Source organism: Megascapheus bottae, chromosome 4 (assembly GCF_031878675.1).
Source record: "Megascapheus bottae isolate mThoBot1 chromosome 4, mThoBot2.hap1, whole genome shotgun sequence".
NCBI classification, from domain to species: domain Eukaryota; kingdom Metazoa; phylum Chordata; class Mammalia; order Rodentia; family Geomyidae; genus Megascapheus; species Megascapheus bottae.
In genome coordinates this window covers 15,913,927-15,935,184 of record NC_143512.1, presented here as the reverse complement: position 1 = coordinate 15,935,184, position 21,258 = coordinate 15,913,927, and the positions used below count along the sequence as shown (strand labels likewise).

General features: G+C 37.8%; 1 protein-coding gene across 3 annotated transcripts in view; it reads right to left on the bottom strand.

The window, feature by feature from the left end:
* Positions 1-21,258, bottom strand: part of Epb41l4a (erythrocyte membrane protein band 4.1 like 4A) — a 773,501-nt gene that overhangs the window by 122,909 nt on the left and 629,334 nt on the right. The gene's annotated exons all lie outside the window — the stretch shown is intronic.

Genomic DNA, 21,258 nt, shown 5'->3' with positions numbered 1-21,258 from the left:
GATGGAATTAAACTCAACAATTTATATTTTAAAATAAATATAACCTAAATAATTCCAACTCAATGACACTTTGAGGAAAGCAAAATTATAAAGATAGTGGAAAGATCAATGTTTCCAGGGATAAGAGGACGAGATGAATGGGTGAATACATGACATTACACATATTTTAAAGCTATATGACTATGATACAAAGAGTGGCCCCCAAATGTAAAACTATGGATTTTAGTTAATAATAATGTAACAATTCTGATTCATCAATTGTAGCACTACGCTTCCTATGATTCTCTTGTTATTAAAATTTGAATATAGGAAGTTTGTATCGGGGCACTCAAAAAGATTTCCCTTCAGATTTTCTGGGAATCTAAAACTGCCCTAAAAAGTACAGTCAATGACAAAAAAGTTACAAAACAATTTAAATAAAAGCAAGCAAGTTGCTAGTTTTACTATTTGTTACTATGAAAATAAAAAGTAAGCAGGCTAAAATAGTTTTATTTGAGGGTGTGTGGAAAGGGTGGGAGTATAAGAAGAGGCAACAGTGGTGCTTCCAACAAACTTAAATCCTGTTTGTGCTGTTGTTGTTGTTGTTGCTGTTGCTGTAAGGTTCTTTCTATAAGCGTGCAGATGCCCCTTAGGAGGTAGGAGCTTCTCTGAAAGCTGCTCATTTCTCTGGAACAGCTCCTTCCCCGTGATTCAGGCACAGATGCTCTTTCTTGTTTCATGACTGTGTCTGCTGCTTTACAGGGAACTGAAGACATGGAACAGCCAATTAAATATCACTTTTTTTCAATGCCCTTGGGAAAGCCACACAGGAAACAGACTGTGTTTATATCTCACACCTCTGAGGAGGCTTCACAAGTTGAAATCAATGTAGAATTTTTTTTCTCCTTCTCTTTCTTCTCAGGGAAGAATCAAAAACAAAAATCCAAGCCGCACAGCCACCCAAAACAAACAAAAAAATGTAGTTTCAAATACAGAAACACTCTCCTTCATAATGAATATGAATGTGGGAGATTTGTCACAGAGTCTGGAAAAATCTGGTGCAAAGCTGTTTGATTTGGGGGGCTCAACATCACTCCAGAGCTGTTAGAGCTCATACAACTAAGCCCAGCCAGCACTTCCTTCCTTCCCACCCTCAGTCCCTCCCTCTTTACTTCATGTTCTATGCCATGTCATGTAAGACCTCACTATGGTTCACATGCCCTTGGGCATGAGTTAACAAGCTCAACGTGAGCTGCACTTTCACAGTCAGGACCTCCACCCCAGCCTGCCTACCTATACTGAGGACTCTCTGCAAGATCAATTGAGATTTATTTTTCCCATTAGTAAAACATGCTGGTTAGACCAGAAAAATCTCCAGTCCCTTCTAGCCTCAACGTCTTGTATTTTTAAAATCCTTATTGAGGATTTCTTTAGAACTGAAAGTTGACATGAAAAAGATGTATAATCAATTTCTCTATGTCTATCCATTTTCAATTTTTATTATTGTAAGTATGAAAATGAAAAACAAGAACTTTATAGATAAGAACAGAGCTCCTCTGTTTACCATTCCCATGTTTTCCCCATCTTCCTTTTCCCAGAAATAACTACTGGTATTATATTCTGGGCATGCTTTTTTTTCTGAGTATGCTTTTCCAGACCATATTGTGGGCATGCTTTTTTTAGACCATACAGGTACAAAAAACAGATACAGTATTTTTGTTGCTATCTTTATCTAAGTGGTATTGTATTGTTTATCTCATTCTTTTTAAGTAGCTATGTATTTTATAGGATGCAACACTATTGCTTACTAATCCATATGTGTCCTTAGGAATAACTATTTTTTTAAGTCACTCCATTTTTTCCCCACCAATACATTATTGAAACCAGTGCGTTGTGGTGAGAAAGCCCTGAAGTAAACACTAGTAAGAGGAGTTACTGCATTAATGAGTAGATGCTAGACTTAGTAGATGCTATTCAATACAAAGTGTCTATGCGAGATTACACTGCTACAAGGAGTACATTTCCACAGGGTCATGTAGAATATGAATGGGAGCCTTCAATCTGAAAAACTGACTGCATGCTAACACTTACTGGTTCTGGGTGCTTGGTAGAAATTATTTTCCCTGTGCCTCAGTTTCTACAATTGTAAAGGAGGAATAATGTGCTTCCACATGCTATGTTGTTCTGGAGATGACTAGCAGAGCTACTGGCACATAATGAGTAATCAAGTCAGTCCTGCCATGCTACTTTAACTCACTTTGGTTTGAAACACTTCAGTATTTTTAACCAAAGGAGTTTTCAGTCTCACCTCCCGAATCACTCTGAGTCAGGATTTTTCCAGGCCTAGAGGTTAAATGACTGCTGGGCTCAGTTAACTCACACTTCTGTTTTTCTCTGTGATGTGAAGCCAACAGGGCTCTGACTGACAGGCTGCCAGGTCCTGTTTGTACAACAGTCTTTGCTAATGTAAATAGCTAAGTGCAAACGGTAACATCTAAGAACATTCGTTCAGGGGATTAGAAGACATTCTTGGAAGAGACTGATTTCATTAATATTTAAGAAGCAAAATACCTTCCCCCTGATCCCTTATTTAAGACCATCCCAAGGGATATAGGACTAGGACAAATAGCTAAGGACCAATCTTCCCACCCCCCAAAAATGCTTTGATGCTGGTGAAATTGGGTTTAGAGTGATCACCAAAGACAGCTTGGTGGGGGGAAAGAATGCTGAGGTAAAACTGTGGTGGTAGGAAAGTTTGGATTAAAAAACAGTAAGAGAAACATAGTCTTCTTTTGTCCACTGTGCCTGCCCCAGTTGCAGAGGACTTGAATATAAACAGAAATTTAGTAGACTGGGTTGGTTTCATGTTAACCTCTGAGATTAGAGAGGCTTTGCAACATCTTGTCCCTCCTTCCTTAGTTCCCTGTATACTAGCAGTCTTGCCACATGTATAGGAGACAAAGGAGGACCTGGATACTGCTACTTAGTCTGCTCTCTGTTCACACAGACAACAGCTCAAAGGGCTACCAAATGTAGCTGTGTTCAAGGCGATCCTAAAACATGAAACAGATGCTTTTAAAACAAATCTTTACAGAAAAAAGAAAAGAGGCTGGTGGACTTTCTTAAGGTCACACAGATGGTGTCAGTCACAAAAGAAAGCAAGGGTCTTTTTTTCACAGCCTAATGCCTGTTCCACATACAACTCTGAATCCTTCTCATACAAAGAAGGCCATCTAAACAGACCAACTCATGGCTTCTATGGAGCTCTGAGGTCATAACCTGATTCTCACATTGGTTGACTTGTACTTTGTACTTCCATGTTGCCATCAGTACAATGGGTAATTAAAAGCCAACGTTCAAGCCAGACACTGTTAGCAGTTCTGTTCTTTTCTTCTTTCCTTTTGTTCTTTGATTTATTCCCTTCTTTTGCTGTTTTTTTTTTTAGTTTTTGTACCCTTTGTCTTATATATGTGTACCTGATTTGGGGAAGGGAAGGGGAAGCACAGAAACAGTGAGACAGAGTGAGCCAATTCAGCAGTGAAATGTACTAGACACTATGGTGGAAATGAGCTATACAGCTTTTTGAGGGAGTAAGTCAAGAGGGGAAAAAACTGGGAGAGAATGAAAAAGAGGGTGACACTGTTCAGTAGGAAATGTACTCATTACCTGATTTGTGTAACCATAACCCCTTTGTATATCACTTTAACAATAATTTTAACCAACAAAGAAAAGTTAGATGATAGGGCTGTCATGCGAGCTTCATGAGAAATGTGAAGAGGAAGACTGGGTCTAAATTCATGACCCTATTTGAAAAATTGCTAAAGTAGCAATGGCTGGGGAAGTGGCTCAAGTAGTATTGTATCTGCCTGGCAAGTGCAAGGCCTGAATTCAAACCCCAGTATTTCCAACAAATGAAAATAAATATAAAAGACATGGGCCAGGAGTTTGGCCTAGTGTTGGAGTACTTCCTTAGCATGCACAAAGACCCAGGTTCAATTCCTCGGTACCATATACCTAGAAAAAGCCGGAAGTGGTGCTGTGACTCAAGTAGTAGCGCTCTATCCTAGAGAAAGCTCAAAGACAGTGCTCAGTCCCTGAGCACTGAGTTCAAGCCCCAGGACTGGCAAAAACATACAACAAAACAAAACAGAAGTCAGGCACAGTGGTTCACATCTGTAATCCTAGCTACTCAAGAGGCTGAGATCTGAGGATCAAGGTTTAAAGCCAGCCCGGCACAAAAGAACCTGAGACTCTTATCTCTAATTAACCTCTAGAAAACTGGAAGTGGGGCGTGGCTCAAGGGTAGGGCAGTAGCCTTGAGCTGAAGAGCTCAGGGACAGCTCCAAGACCAAGTTCAAGCCCCATGACCCACAAAAAAAATACAAATGAAGTTTTACAAGTTATTTCAGAGTCATTGAAGAAGCACTTAAAGATTGCCCTTTTGTCAGTTCTCTTTGGCACAGAAAGAAGATAGGATGAATGAATGGCCTACTGACTTATTAATTACTCATACTTCAACACTGAGCTGTCACCTGTGCTTGACTGGATTTATAAGTTTGACAACAGCTTCAATATTTCTTGTTTTCAGGTTGATTGTTTCAATATTTCTTAATTTTAAGTTGGATTTGTTTGTGTACATTTTGGTTTAGTCTCTATAAGTTTACCTCAGATCTTTGTTTATAGAAATATCTAGTTAAATATTGCTCTATAAATGACAAAACACAGTTATAAAAGGGAATTTCTGTAGAAGTTAAAGCTTATGTGCTTGATGTACAAGTGGATTCTGGCCTGCACATTTCCCTGGAAAGCAGGCTGGGGATGATGAGAGGAAGATTGAAAGTTCTGGCCTACTACTTATCACTGTTCCCTAGGGCCATAGAGGTCAATGTGAAGTTTATTTACAAACACTGGGCCTAATTTTCTTGTGAGCATAAGCCTCCAGAAAATGAACTATAATTTTGTGCTTGATCTATCTAGTGTGGGTATGAGAGTCCTGGGTCATGAGGTGAGATCAGATGATAGGTAAAAATATAAATCAGTTCCATGAGTAGCTAGAGTTTTGTTGGTCTTTCTTTGCTAGTTTCCTGGCTTCAAGAAAAGTAAGTATACATAGTAAGAAAATAGTTGTTAAATTAAAAAAAAATGGAGGACAAATGTTGCTTTTGGTTGGTCTCCAGATGGCAGCAGAGAAGAAATGAATGCCTGCCCACCTTTCTGTTGGAAAAATGAAGTCTCCACAGTTCCACATGACAATCCCTTCCAGAGTCAAGGCTGGAATCAGCCCCCAAATAAAAAGACAATGTCTCATTCAATCCTCTACTATTTTAGTCTATTTTGTAATGGAAAAATCAGCTTTTAGGCTACAGCACCTAAAAAAGAAAACATGATCTGAAATATTGACTCTCAGTGTGAGGCCCTGGGAACAGGCAGCTTTAATGTCGCTGGAGACTTGTGAGAAATGCAAATATTTATGTATTACACCAATATTACTGAATCTGAAATTCTGAAAGGAGGGCTGACAGTTTATTTTTTAACTTTATTGTCAGAGTAATTTCTAGAGGGGTTACAGTTACATTTGTCAGTTAGTGGGTACTTTACTTCTTGCACATTAATACCCCTTCTTGTGTTTTTGTCCTCATTTCTCTCCCCTCATCCCCTCCCAATCATCTTGTTTTCTCCCCTTCCCTTCCCTATTTCAAATAAACAATAAACATATATACAATATATCAGGCAACAAAGCCAGATACAATAGCCACATGAGATTAACCATAAAGGGGAAAAAAGGGGAAGAGAAATAACAGAATATTAAGAACAACAATCACAAAGATAAAGCTCTTTGTTTCCATATCCTAGAGTTCATTTCATTTAGTCTCATTCTATATGACCTTATGTACATAGCTTTTGAGCTCTAGTGATCCTCTGCTAGGAAAGTCCTAGATGTGTACTAATTATTGCTAATGAGGGAAACCATGGAGCCTATGTTCCTTTGGGTCTGGCTTACTTCACCTAATATGATTTTTTCCAAGCCTTTCCATTGCCTAACCAATAGACTGATGTCATTTTTTCATACAATTCCATTGTGTATAAGTACTACATTTTGTTGATCCAATCATCTACTGAGGGGCATCTGGACTGGTTCCATATCTTTACTATGGTAAATAGTGCTGCGATGAACATTGTTGTGCTAGTAAATTTAGTATGTCCTTGTTTCTGGACAATTGGGTAAATGCCAAGTAGTGGAATTGCTGGGTCATAGGGGAGCTCTATGTTTAGTCTTTTGAGGAACTGCCATACTGCTTTCCATAGTGGTTGAACAAGTTTACACTCCCACCAAGCATGTATTATTTTTCTCTTCTAGCCACATCACCACCAGCATCTGATATTATTTGTTTTCTTGATCATGGCCATTCTAACAGGAGTTAAGTGGAAACTCAAAGTTGTTTTGGTTTGCATTTCTTTTATGGCCAGATATGTTGAACATTTCTTCATGTGTCTATAGCTTGCCTTTTAATGGGATGATTGTTTCTTTGAGGATTTGTTTTTGAGTGATTCAATTTTTTGAATCTGTAGGTGTATTTTAGATATGGGGCTCTTGTCTGTTGTCGACAGTTTTGTTTTAACAGGCTCTTCAAGTGATGCCAATGAACACTCAAGATTGAGAACTACAGGTTACTAGCTACTCCATGTTCCCTGTTTCAGCTTCCAACCTCCCTTCCTTTCCCTTCCCATCCTCCCTTTCCTTTCTTTCATCTCCCATTTCTCTCCCCACACGATTTTGTTTTCCCCCCACCACAGTTCTCTCCCACTAAGTTCAGAACATCTGAATCACTGGGTCTTGGCTCATCCTATGTGCCTTGAGAAAATGTGTCCACCTTTTGCCTTGGAGAAGCAAGATGACTCTTGTTCATGAGAGTCAATGGTTCAGAGAAAATGGTTTATAGAAAATGATAATTGGGACTTAGGAGCTAGAAGACAGGGGTCTATATCCTTTGTGGCTAAATATCCCAAATCAAAGACAGTTTAAAAGGCTAGAACTCAATTTGGTTTCTATAGACAAGCCTCCCTTGCTATTCCTGAAAGGTGACTCTTACATTTATAACGCAAGCTGTATATTTACATTTAAGATACACATCAACAGTAGTACACTCAAACTTCTCCCTCAACATTAGTACCAGGGCTCAAAATCATAGACCTTACATTCCTTTACCCATGGTTAGTATTCTACATCTCCAGTCCAGCTTTTTCTTAGTTAATTGGAAATGGAATCTAGCAGACTTTTCTGCCCTGGGCTGACTTCAAAACTCAGTTTAGCCCCCAGCCTCTTGAGTAGCTTGGATTGAAGGCATATGTCACTAGCATCCAACACCCCTGAACATTCCCATGTCAGAATAATTCTTACAAAAACCTCTAAATTGCCTTTCTTGTGAATCTCCCACCAAGAAGCTAAATCAGAGAGAAAAATTAGATTAAAAAACCAAAGCCTAACTATGAACAATGAATGAGTTGGAAAAAAGACTGTTTCTTTGCTTTCTACTACACAACTTCAGGATGTATAGTGCTTCGCATATGCCCTTGTCAGCATCTACCATGGGTTGCCATGAATTACTGGCACCGAAAAAGATGGTTAAGAAGGATAATTATGATTCCCTGGGTTGTAGTTTAGACTGTGTGTGCCTTGTCTCTCATCCACTGAAAAGCTTTTCTCTAAGAAGTTATTCTGAGAATAGATTTGAGTTGTTTTCACTCAGAAAGGGACTTCACAGTACTAGAGAAATACTAGTTCTAACTTCCTCCCTAAAACCTCAGGCTCAGCTTAAATGCTGTAGCAAAATATCCATTCATGCGAAGGAAAAATGATTTTTAAAGGAGTTTAGAAAGGAGAAGTAACTTTTAGAGGGAAAAATTTTGCCAAGGTGAAAAAAGAAACATTTGAATCCGTTGAGTGTGCCAGGAAAGCAATATTCCATGGCAGCTCCTCTTGGTGTTTTGTATAAACTAGAAAAATATCAAAGCTGGGAACTTTTTAGAGCCCATGGGGAAGGGAGATTGGGGACAAGGCTTAAAAGGGCAAAGCTAATGTGCTCATGAATCTGTTGGGGATCTGGAGTCAGACATAGCTTTGCACCCTGCTGCTTCACCCTTTCCTCTCCTTCCTTACCTGTAGGTATTTATGCTTCCAAGGTCTCAAAGAGGAGGTCAAACCAGGCCAGGCTGAAAACAGAATGGTTCCAGGAATCTAACTGAGAAGTCCAAAAATATCCACCATCCCACAGGCAACTATCTGCCCAGCCTTTCTGTAATCAGGTCATCCTACTACAAAAAAGTATTATGATGATGTTGTTTCTTGGAGTCCTGAACGTGAACCAAACTAAGAACCAATTGCACAAGTCAACACTGTACATTTTATTGACATTCTTCTATTCTCACAAACTTGGCTCTACTGTTTTGCTCAAATTTCCTTCCAATTTCAGGCAAATACACTGAAGCCTTACTTAGGATTCTCTTATTACATATCAGTTGCATAATCATGGAGTAACTGAAAACTTATGTTGAAATGGAATTCTTCTAGGACTTCCAGGAATAAACTTTCCTGGATGGGGTCCAAGATGAAATAACTTTTACTGAATTCATGGCTTATGGCAACAGTTGCAAGGCGCTAGTGTGAGTGTATGTGCTTGAGAGGGAAAAAAGTCACTTTATTTGAGCTGTCTCTATACTTAACTCCTTCATATGACCCCCTTTGATTGTCTCTTCTTAGACAACATTTCACCTTGGCCTGCTATGAGTGTGTTCAAAGCGTTATGCCAATGTTAAAGAATTTTTTTATTAGAGAATTTACTAATGTTGATTTTTACATCATATTTTAAATGACAAGTTTTTTTTTTTTTTTTTTTTTTTGCCAGTCCTGGGCTTGAGCTCAGGGCCTGAGTACTGTCCTTGGACTTTCTCAAGGCTAGAGCTCTACCACTTGAGCCTCAGCACCACTTCCAGCTTTTTTTTTTTTGTATGTATGTGGTACCAAGGAATCGAACCCGGGTCTTTGTGCATGCTAGGCAAGCACTTTAACCACTAGGCCAAACTCCCGGCCCTTAAATGACAAGTTTAACAAACAAGTGTTCAAGGAGGGAATCTCTATTTATAATCACTGGGACTTAGTATTTAGAACTTAATCAAAATTAGGCTAAGGGTTTGTATGTCATAGAAACATTAATTTATGAAATAAAATATTATGTCTATAGAGTCATAGGTTTTTATGTCTATATAGTTATTTTTATATTTCCATTACCATGTCCATAGCTTTGGGTATGCAGTTATTGAGTCCTCGCTCTTGTACTCTTTGGATTTAATAGCCACATATTAAGGATACCATGCGCATTTTGTTCCTTAGGTCTTGACTTGTCTCACTCATCATGATTTGCTCTAGATTCATCCACTTCCATGCAAATGCCATTATTTTATCTTGTCTGTTAGCTATATAGAATTCCATTGTGTATATATACCACATTTTCTGTATCCATTCATCTGCAGTAGGGCATCTGGATTGTTTCCATCGCCTGGCTATTGTGAATAGTGCAGAGATGAACATAGCTGAGCAGGTGTCCTTATAATATCCTGGGTCATGATGTTCAGGATAGATGCCCAGAAGTGGTATGGCAGGATCATAGGGAAGGTCTATTTTCAGTTCTTTAAGAAACCTCCACACTGCTTTCCAGAGTGGCTGAACTAGTCTACATTCCCACCAGCAGTGTAGTAGGGTTCCTTTTTCTCCACAACCCCACCAGCAACTGTCATTGCCTGAGTTCAAAATCTTGGCCATTGTTGTTGGGGTAAGGTGGTATCTTAGGGTTGTTTTTATTTGCATTTCCTTAATGACCACAGATGATGAACAATTAAAGAATTTTTTAAAAAATCTTCTGAAAACATTCATAACATGTCATGTATATATATATATATATCTTTGTGGTTCATTGTTTATAACAAAATTTCAACCATGAATGTTCTAGAGATTGGATCAAGATAGTACTCTCAGAACAGAAGATTGTGTCTACTTCAGCTCTAAATACAGAGAAATAACTGAAAATCTCTTACAATCTGAAAAGAAAACAAGACAAACTGTATAAAAATTTTGGAAAGAAAACTAACAGGCTATGTTATTGTTATTTTCCTGATCAAGGGCATTCTAACTGGGGTGAGGTAGAATCTGTGTTGCTTTGATTTACATCTCCTTTAAGGCCAGAGATGTTGAACTTCTGTACAAGTGTTGATTCGCTACTTATACTTCTTTTGAGAAGAATCTCCTTCATTCATTAGCCCACTCATTAATTGGGTTGCCACATTTTTGATGATTTACTTTTTTTAGGTTCTCTGTACATGCTGGATGTTACACCAATGTCTGATATGTGGCTGGGAAAAAATCTCCCTTTCTGTAGGCTGCTTTTTACATTTATTGTCTATTTCCTTTGCTGTGCAGAAATGTTTTAATACAGTCCATTTACCAAGTTTTTCTTTGATTTGCTATGCTTCTGAATCTTTTTTTTTTCTTATTTCTTTGGATCTTTACTCAGAATGTTTCTGAGTAAAGTTTCTGTGCCCAGGAGCCTACTCCTTCCTCTAATAGTTTCATGGTTTCAGGTTTTAATGAATAATGAAGAAGCAAGCCCCCAGCAGAGAATGTGTTAAGAAATGGACTGCCAAGGAAATGGAAAGTGTCAAAGGCTTGCGGAGCTCAGAGGCCTCAGGTACAGAGAAGAGGAAGTGTTTTCTGGACCAACTTCCATGACGGTAGAGTTGGGCTCTGTTTTGGAACCACTACATATGTGATATCTCCTAGTGGTCTAAGCAGCAGCTGCAGGGGTCAATGCAGATTAATGCATGGTGTGCTTGCATCAGAAAAGCATGGTAGTGACTGGTGACTAGTGATAAACAAGACCAGTGAGGGTTCTGAATGCCAAGATCTGTGAATGACAGATGCCCCAAAGACCCAGGGTAAGTATCATCATCTCAGTGAAGTCTCAGTGGGCTAGAGTCCATTCTCCTCTCTGTATTTGTGGTAAGCCTGCCTACTCTGCTTCCTGATACCAATTACCTTACTGCATATTTTTGATAGAAGTAGTCATAAAAACAATACAGTGCCATTTTATGATTAGATTTTAGAGTTAAGATAATACAGCATCTGCTATATTGCTACAGAGAACAATTTGAAATGTTTTTCATTATGCTCTCACAGCCTGTCTATTCTGAGAAGCTTTAGATGTAAGTACGTGGCCAGTAACAATAGCTTGCTTATTTTAGGTGTGGAAAAAATTACTTATTAAAGGTAATCCTGACCATGTTATACAGTAAAATTCTAAACATCCTTGAAAAGGCTTGGGCTTCATGGTACCAAGAGGAATTACAGTCCTGACATAGATAATATACAATGTACAGGTCATTCCTCAAATGTCATAAAAAATTGAAATGAATGATATGATACATCATAATTTTCTTATTTTCCTTTTCAATACAATGACTATTTTATTCTATTATAAAGATTATAAAAGCTACTTATTTTCAAGAATTATGAACATAATTTTGAGAATATACTTATTTTATTAATAGAAATATATTAAGTCGCATCACATAGGCAAATGACCAAATGTAAATCACTGTATAAAATCTCCATGCGAAATGTATTAACTTAGAATTACAGTTGACTTCCCCTTATGTTTTCATTAGCATCAATAAGTGACTCATGGGGGTTCATTTTGACATGCCCATGTATGCATACAATGCGCTTTGATGAGACTTACATCCTCCATCACTCTCTGTTATCTTTCCTCCTTCCCAAATCAATCTCAATAAACTTTGTTATTCCATTTTTACCCTTGGGCATAAAATATTTGGCTATATTCACTCTCTTTCATCCTCTGCATTTATTCTCTCCCCTTCATCCAAATTCCAGAGAAGATTTGCTTTGCATTCTTATCATTCAGTCATCAAGTGTATGCTACCCGGTATCTTTCACCTGTACATGCAGTGTTCAGTCAGATTAAACTGAACTGTACTCGCTCTACCCATCCCTCCTACCCTCTAATATTCAACAGCTTTCAGCGAATTTCATTTTGCCATCTACTCCTCTACATTTTGGATAAGAATGAATAGCCACTGAGTATAGTCACAAAGGCCTTCAATTTAAACAATTATCCATGCAAAAAGTATATAAAATTATCTTATAGTAGAGAGGTTGACAGAAGATGATGCATGCTTGTGGAGAAAACGTATTGCCATTGAATATTTCCATGGATGTAAGTCAGAAATCAAGGAAGTCAGCTACATATGAACTCCTACTTAAGTATTATTACTACTTTATTATTACAAAATCATTATGCAAAAGGAAGCTATGGCTGTCTTCAGGTGTAAAAGAGTACAGTAAGGGTGATAAGGCAACTTCAGTTCTACTGTGGCAAGCTCCAGCTGTGGATCTCTCCTAGCTTGGGGGTGGGGGATGGAGAGCTGTTGGGAAATAGCTGGGAGAAAATCTGTGAGAGTATAGTGCCACTGAATAACAGAAAGCAAAATGTGAAGAAGCAATCATAATTAATATCAAATGGTGATGATGAGCAGTTGAATAGTATAAAGACTTTATCTCATGTAAACCTAATGAATAGTAAAAGATAAAAATAGTACACTTCTATATGAGAAATTCACACAGTGAGACCAAAGGAAGATTTTTTAGGGGAGGATGACAAGGGCTCAATAGCTATGTGCATAAGCATAAAATGATGCTTATCTAAATGAACTCTAAGAAATGGAAATAGGAGGTTTCTTATTTTACTTGGTGGGTTTTCTTTTCTGTGTTTATACTTTGTTGCCAGATTTTTTTGGTGTCTTTCTCTTGTGTGTAAGCATTTCTGATTAGGGCGGGGGAGGGGAAGCACAGAAGTGGTGGGACAAAGGGTGAACCACCTCAGCAGTGCTACCCACTAGACACTATTTTGGATATGAGCTATACTACTTGTGGGGGAGGGGATCAGGAGGGGAAAACAAGAGAATAGGTGCCACTGTTAAAAACGAAATGTACTCATTACCTGACATATAACTGTAACCCCTGTGTGCATCACCTTTACAATAATTTTTTAAGACTTTATTCCAGCTATCTGCTATTCTGTTCCAAGATGGCCCATGTACATACATGGTTAGTAAGTTCGTGCTAGCTTCTGGCTAGAAACAGCTGGGTTGCTGTCTGGGGCCCTCCTCCCCACGGGATCGTGCACTTCCTGGCCGCTAATTCCAATGGCAAAATATAGAAAACATCTTAATGGCGGAGTTCAGAAGTGAGAACACAATTCTTTCTATTACATTCTGTTGTTGAAGCAGTCATGAAGCTCATGGAAATTCTAAGAAATGGGTCTAGGAGAGCCCTATATTTAGTCTTTTGAGGAATTGCCACACTGCTTTCCCTCAGTAGATGACTGGATCAAGAAGATGTGGTACTTATACACAATGGAATTCTATGCTGTCATCAGAAAGAATGACATTGCCCCATTTGTAAGGAAATGGAAAGATGGAAAAAATATTAAGTGAAGTAAGCCAGACCCAAAGGAACATAGGCTACATGGTTTCCCTCATTTGTAATAATCAGGACACATCTAGGACTCTCCTAGAAGAGGATTACAATAGTGCAAAACCTAGGTACATGTAGGATGAGATTAAATGAAAGGATCTCTAGGATGTGGAAATAAGAGCTTTATCTTGAATGATTGTTGTTCTTAATGTTCTATGTTATTTCTCTTCTCCTTTGCTGCTCCTTGGTTAAACTCATATTGTTACAGTATGTGACTATGTTACCTGGTATATTGTATTTATGTTTATTTGTTTATTTGAAATAGGAAAGGGAAGGGGGAAAACAAGATGATTGGAAGGGGCTGAAGGAAGGTAAATGAGGACAAAAACATAAAAAGGAGTATCACTGTGTGAGAAGTAAGGCACTTACTATCTGGTGTATGTAACTATTACCCCTCTATACATTATCTTGATAATAAAAAAATAAAATGAAAAAAAGAAATGAGGTATAAACTGCACTTCTTGGAGGAGGACTGTCAAAGAAATCATGGTGTCTTCAGTTTGTCTAAACCCCAGTGTTTAACATGGACAAGTCCTTTTATTTCAACATTTTTATAAGCATGAAATTTTGTCAATAACCTAACTATACTTATTGGGGTCCAGGTAAGAAAAATAAACTGAAGTTTATAGAATGAAATATTATGTAGCTCCCGAAACTAGTAGGGATAGTTTGATGTAATGCTATGGACGTGTTACCATTACAATGCATGGTATGCTCTTTGCTTTACTTTTATTTTTTTTTAATTTCTAACACAATTTTAACTTTTTTTTAGCACAATGACATTTTATAAATGTAAATGAACAAAACAACCCAGGTACATTCATTTTCACTAGGGTAATATCACTCCTAGTGGGACAAAAATGTGTCTTAGTTGGAAGTGTCTCAGTTTTTTGTGTATGGGGTGTGTGTGTGTGTGTAAGTCAAACCAAACATGTACCACATCTGTGAATGAAAATGTGGGCTTAAAACTCAACATTTTAAGAGAAGGGTAAATTAACATATTCTGAATAGCAATTCTATCAGCATATATTACAGTACAGTGTAATGAATCATATATTTACAGTGTATTACAGGACATAAGCTTAACAATTTTGTTCTTGATGATTCAAAGCGGAAACTGGAATAGTGGCCTTTTGTGTAAAACTTTACAAGTTGGTTATTATTACCTATTCAAGAGAAGCCATTCTAAAGAACAAGTTAGGCTAGGTACCTGCCTCATTCTGGAGGAGTAGAGTATTTTCTTCTAGGACTACTAGTGACCATGTTAGTTCTCTCAGAGGCAATGTTCCTTCTCTTATTCTCTGGGACCGCAGAAACAGATATGAGATTCAGAGAGGTGAAAGTAACCCGAACAAGAAAGTACTTAGCAACATCTGTGCTTGCAAAAAAAAAAAAAAAAGTCTTGTATGTTCCAATAGCATAACTTACACTTCATCCCCTCCCTTCCAACTCTGCATGCACAACATTGTCTTGAAATAGAAGGCTCCTTACATTTCTGTGGATGGTTAGTTGGGAATTGTTAGAGAATTGTGTTGGTTCTCAATCAACATTGCTTTACCTTTGGCTAGTATGAATGGAATACCATACATTAGGAGCACTGGGAGCTTGATGCAACAGGAATCTGTTTTCTCCTAGTTGTGGAGGCTAAAAGTTTGAGATCAAGGAGTGTACATGGTTTTGGTGAAGTTTCTCTTCCTACCTTTGCAGATGTGGCCTTTCCCTGAGTGCTCATATGGCCTTTTGTCTATGTATGTACGTACTTACATACATGTGTGTGTGTGTGTGTATGTGTAAGAAACTGTACATAGATAGTATGCATATAGATAATATGTATGTTCGTAGAAAGTTCTCTCTGCTTCCTTTCTAGCTTTTCTTTTCTTCCTTCATCCCCTTTTCTTTTCCCTTCCCTTCTATTCTTTTAAGACCACTGAGATCTCATTTAAATAGTCTACTCTTTATTTAGTTCATTTTCCATTTCTATAACAAAATACCCATAACTGAATAATTTATAAAGGAAAACATATTTATTTAGCTCATAATATTGTAAGTAGTAGTTCAAAAAGCATGACACCAACGTTGATGAGGCCCCTTTGTAAGAGCTATGAGCTGTCACATAGAAAGACATGAAGAGAACAATGGTGTCGGCCTACATAGAAATACATGAAGAGAACAGTGGTGTCGGCCTTACTCTTTTATAGCAAACTGTATTGTGGACTAGGTAGACTGGAGTCCCATAAGAGCTACATCAGAATCACTTCTGAAAACAATGGCCAGTGACTTAACTACTTCTCACTAGACATCACTCCTTCAAAGCTCCACTTGAGCTCACATCAGCACACTGGGAACCAAGCTTTTAACACACATGGAAACCACCCTCAAACATGACTCCTAAACACCTAGTCTCTGAATACAATGTCACTAAGGGTTCAGACTTCAATATGTGGGTTGAAGTGAGGATGAGTCCACAGCACCTACAAATGAGGAAAATGTAAGTATAGCCAAGAAAGCATAAGGTTAATATTATAAGGTTAGAAGCTACATAAGAATTTGAGAAGTAGAGGCATTTTTTCAGGAAACAAAAACAAAACATGACACTCTTTATCTGCCACTGCATTTCTCCTCAGATGGTAAACATATACCTGGCCCAGTAAAAATTGCCTTTTTTATATAAATTGAGATAATATTCACACAACATTGAAGTCTCCATTTGAACCATTTCAAAGGTATATAATCCAGTGACCTCTAGTACATTCAAACTGATTTACAAGAGTAGCCAACTCTAGAACATCTCAAAAAGAATCCCCAGAAGTATTAAATAGCCCGTTCCCATTCTGCCTACCCAAATCCCTAGTATTGTTCATCTAAAGTTTAGGAAATGAAGTTCTTTTTTTGCCCAAATCATATGTTTCTTTTTATTTTATTTTTTTAATTTTTAAAAATTTTTTTATTGTTGGGGTAATGTATAGAGGGATTACAGTTACATTCGCCAGGTAGTAGGTGCATTACTTCTTACACATTGATACTCCTTCTCATGTTTTTGTCCCCATTTCCTCCCCCCACTCCCTCCCAATCATCTTGTTTTCCCCTCTTCCATTTCCTATTTAAAATAAACAAATAAATGTATATACAATATACCAGGTAACAAAGTCAGTTACAGTAATAATATAAGATAAACCAAAGAGCAAAAAAAGAGAAGAGAAATAACATAGTACATTAAGAATAACAATCACACACTATATGCCTCTTGTTTCCATATCCTAGAGGTCCTTTCATTTATCCTCATCCTATATGGCCTTATGTATCTAGGTTTTGAGCTATTGTAATCCTCTGCTAGGAGAGCCCTAGGTTTTTACTAATTATTACAAATGAGGAAAACCATGGAGCTAATGTTCCTTTGAGTCTGGCTTACTTTAGTATGATTTTTTTTCCAAGTCTTTCCATTTCCTTACAAATGGGGCAATGTCATTCTTTCTGATGACAGCATAGAATTCCATTGTGTATAAATACCACATCTTCGTAATCCAAACAGCTACTGAGGGGCATCTGGGTTAGTTCCATATCTTCTCTATGGAAATTAATGCTGCAATGAATATCATTTTGCTAGTGGCTTTACTATGTCCTTGTTTCTGGGCGTTTGGGTAAATGCCAAGGAGTGGAATTGTTGGGTCATAAGGGAGCATTATGTTTAGTCTTTTGAGGAATTGCCATACTGCTTTCCATAGTGGTTGAACAAGTTTACACTCCCTCCTGGCCACATCCCTACCAACATCGGTTGTTATTAGATTTTTTTGTAATGGCCATTTTTACTGGAGTGAGATGGAATCTCAAAGTTGTTTTGATTTGCATAGGAAATGAAGTTCTATGGGGCCCTTCTCTCTTCTTTCCACTTAGACAAAAGGAAATGACAGTAGTTTCAAAGCCATAGAAAATGCTAATTCAAAAAGAACTTAGCACTGCATGTACCTCTCATCATAGTGGAAAAAGGGAACTTCACAGTAAGAGTCCAAAGTCTTTCAGAGGGTCTCAGTTTCCAGTGTGTTTCCAAATGGCGCCACAGAGCTAAAAATATTACATTTGCCACATCCTCATGCAGAGAGACAAATAGGTTTTATGTTGCAATGTATTTAGGAAATTCTAAGTTATACTGCTAACCTGTTTCTCTGCTGAACAAACAGGATGAGTAGAGCACCAGCGGGGAGGTGTTTGGTTTCATCATGATGATCCCAGCAGAACACTACTTATACCGCCTGGTGATTTTATCACAGCAAATAGAACAAAAAAAATCACAGATGGGCATCATTTTTCAAAGAAAATCCAGCCATTAATTTCATACCTGTAAATTTCAAACAAAATGCATGGATTTCTAGTTTTACCAGATTAATTGACCATTTGCAGCCATTGGCAACTAGTGGGTGGAGATGAGGCAAAAGGCGTATTTTATTTACCACAGCATCTGGCTAGTTCATTTCCCTATGTGTTAGCTGCCTGGTTTCGAATGTCCCTGGAATTTCTTTCTCCTATTACAAAACAGCCTCTGAGAAAACAATTGCAAAGTCACAGCCTTCAAGCACAAAACTATCTCAATGACAGGAAAGTGTCTATCACAATCTTGAATTCCATTGTCTCTTTGTGGACCTCTAGCCTTCTGGCCTTTGGCTCTAAACTACACTAAATTACATGTTCCCCTGGGTCTTCAACTCACTCATTCAGCCTGCAGATCTTGGGACTTAGTCTCTATAATAGCATGAACGTGAAATCAATCTCTATCTCTGTCTCTCTCTTTCTCTCTGTGTGTCTCCTTATTAGCATGTCTGAAATCACACAAATAGTTGTGATTTGGGCTGTGATAATATCACAGGTAAAGAGAAACAAACTCCCACTCACCTCTTGATAAACAAAATGTTTTATCAGAACCTTTCCAGAGAAGATTCATATAAGAAAAATTGCAAGAGATAACATAGTACCTTAAGAACAACAATTATCTCATATTGTTATAGAATCTCACTTTGTTACCTGATATATTGGATATATTTGTATTTGGTTATTTGAAATTGGATAGGGAAGGGGGGAAACAAGATGAGGGTTGGGGGTGGGGGGAGGGAAATGTGGACCAAGACATGTGAAAGGGTATCAATGTATGGGAATTAATGCACCATCTATCTGGCAAATATCATGTAACCCTTCTATTAATTACAATAAAATATATGAAAAAAAGAAAAAAGAAAAATCGCAAGAAATGGACTAGAGTGAGCAGTGAAATCAGAGCATAAAATACAAGCTACCTACTTCCAAATTTCTCCAGGTGAAAATATTTGTCACTCTTTGTATAAAACTCCTTTGAATATTCTCCCTCTAAATTTCTCCTTTAGCAGTAATTATTTTTGCAAGGCCTGGGCCTTGAACTCAGGGCCTGCGCTCTATCCTTGGGCTTTCTCAAGGCTAGAGCTCTACCACTTGAGCCACAGCACTGTTTCTGGCTTTTTTCTATGTATGTGATACCGAGGAATCGAACCCAGGTCCTCATGCATGCTAGGCAAGCACTTTACTACTAGGCTAAACTCTGAGCCCTAGTACAAATTTTTTTAATGATACTTTCTCTAAAAATAAAAATGGGCCTTTGAAACAAATATAAAAAGGAAAGAATATACAGAATTACTTTCCACTACATTTGCAACTTTAATTTTTAAAAAGAAAATGGAAACTTCATAACATTTTTGCTGAATCATTTTTTTCAGAAATAAATCAATTAAAAATAGAACTTGGACAACACAAAAATCTTTTTGTGGTTTCAGCTACTTAGGATATCACAGAATTTATATAATGATTCATGAGCGCAGAGCTCAAATTCTTATCTCTTCAGGAGTTTCTCTATCTTTTACTATACCTCTGTACACGTTAGATAAAAAAACATTTTAGGGGCCGGGAATTTGGCCTAGTGATAAGAGTGCTTGTCTAGCAAGCACAAGGACCCAGGTTCGATTCCTCGGTATCACATATATAAAAAAAGCTGGAATGGTTCTATAGTTCCAGTGGCAGAATGCTAGCCTTGAGAAAGCCCAGGGACAGTGCTCAGGCCCTGAGTTCAAGGCCCAGCACTGGCAAAAAAAATTAGTTCATAAACACTATCTCTAAACAATCAAGCTAACCGAACTCATCACTTCTGGAATATTTAACTTTATTCTCATTATACTTCTTCCTAATAGAAGTAATTTCCAGGAGGCAGTGCTGATATCTTGATTTTACATGCCAATTTCACTAGTCATTCAAGATGACAGGACTCCAGAGGGGAAATGAAGCCTAGACTCATTTTATCTGAACTTCTCCCCTGGAGAGTGGCTCTTAAAGTACTTAGGAGAGCCAAGCTACTGGCCTCCTGAGAGGTATGATTCCCACAGGCAGTCCCAGGAAGGAAATGTGAATTCTTGGCCTATGAGTTCCCAACTTGTGAAAATCAAAATGAAAGAAAACCCAACCTGTCAATATGAAGATAAAATGACTTGCTCTCATCCTTTAAAAGTTGTGCTGGTAAGATACAAAGAACAACCGAGACTCTGGTCTGTTTCTATCCTTAGCACTGATTACATTTTATTTATTACATAGTTTTATCTCACAGGCACTAATCTAAGTGTTTTACAAATGGAAACTTTATAAGATCCTTTGAGAAATATGCTACAACTAAATCCAGTTTACAGATGAAGAAAGTGAAGAATAGAAAACTTAAATAACTTATCAAATGTCTCAAGGCTGGTAAATTGTAGAACCACAATGAACTCTCCACCTCTATATCGAGTAATAAAATAATGGTGTGTTTTGTATAAACTCAAAATTCCAGTATTGATCTCATCTTCTTTTCCTTATTTAGAGGAGGAGGGTGGCACTGGGGTTTTGAACTCAGTGTCTTGCATTTGCTAAATGGGCAATCTATTACATGAGCTAGAACCCTAGCCTCTTTACTTTTGTCAATTGATGTTTTATTTTATGTTTCAGAAGGTTTGTTTTTCCTCCAAGTTAACTTGGACTGTGATCCCCCCATATAGCTAGGTAACAGGCATGAACCACTGTATCCGCTTTTCATTGGTTGGACTTTTTGCTTGACTGGTCTCAAAATATTATCTCTCTGATCTCAGGAGGGATAATAGCTAGGATTAATTACAAGTGTGAACCACTATATCCAGCTTCACTTTTTTGTTTTTTACAGCCTGATTTCACCCTGATGTTGCTACCTAAGGAAGATCCTCACTTCTTAATGCCCTATAGCTAATCTGTGACTAGCAGCTGTCTCACTTAGGCTTGTGGTTTCTTGCTTTTTCCATCTTGTGAATTCCTGCCAATCTTCTGAAGACGGCTTCCTATAAAGCTCTTAGCGCTTCCTCTGCTGACAATTCTATAAGATCCTTTTCATATATATGATGCTATATCATCCCCCCCAAATTAACCATGTTCTCATTGTTCCTCCACACTTCAGAGACACTTTCTAGATGGTGCTACAGCTCTTTGCTCGCCTATCTGCCTCTGCTGCTGCAGTGAGAACTCCTTGAGGACAGTAGTTGTTTTCTTATTTTTTGCTTTCATTTCTACTATAGCCTGAAACATACAGATATTATCCAATATTTAATGGATGAATGCATAAAATAGAAAATTGCAAAGCTTAAATGTTGAAGGCCTGTCCCCCAACC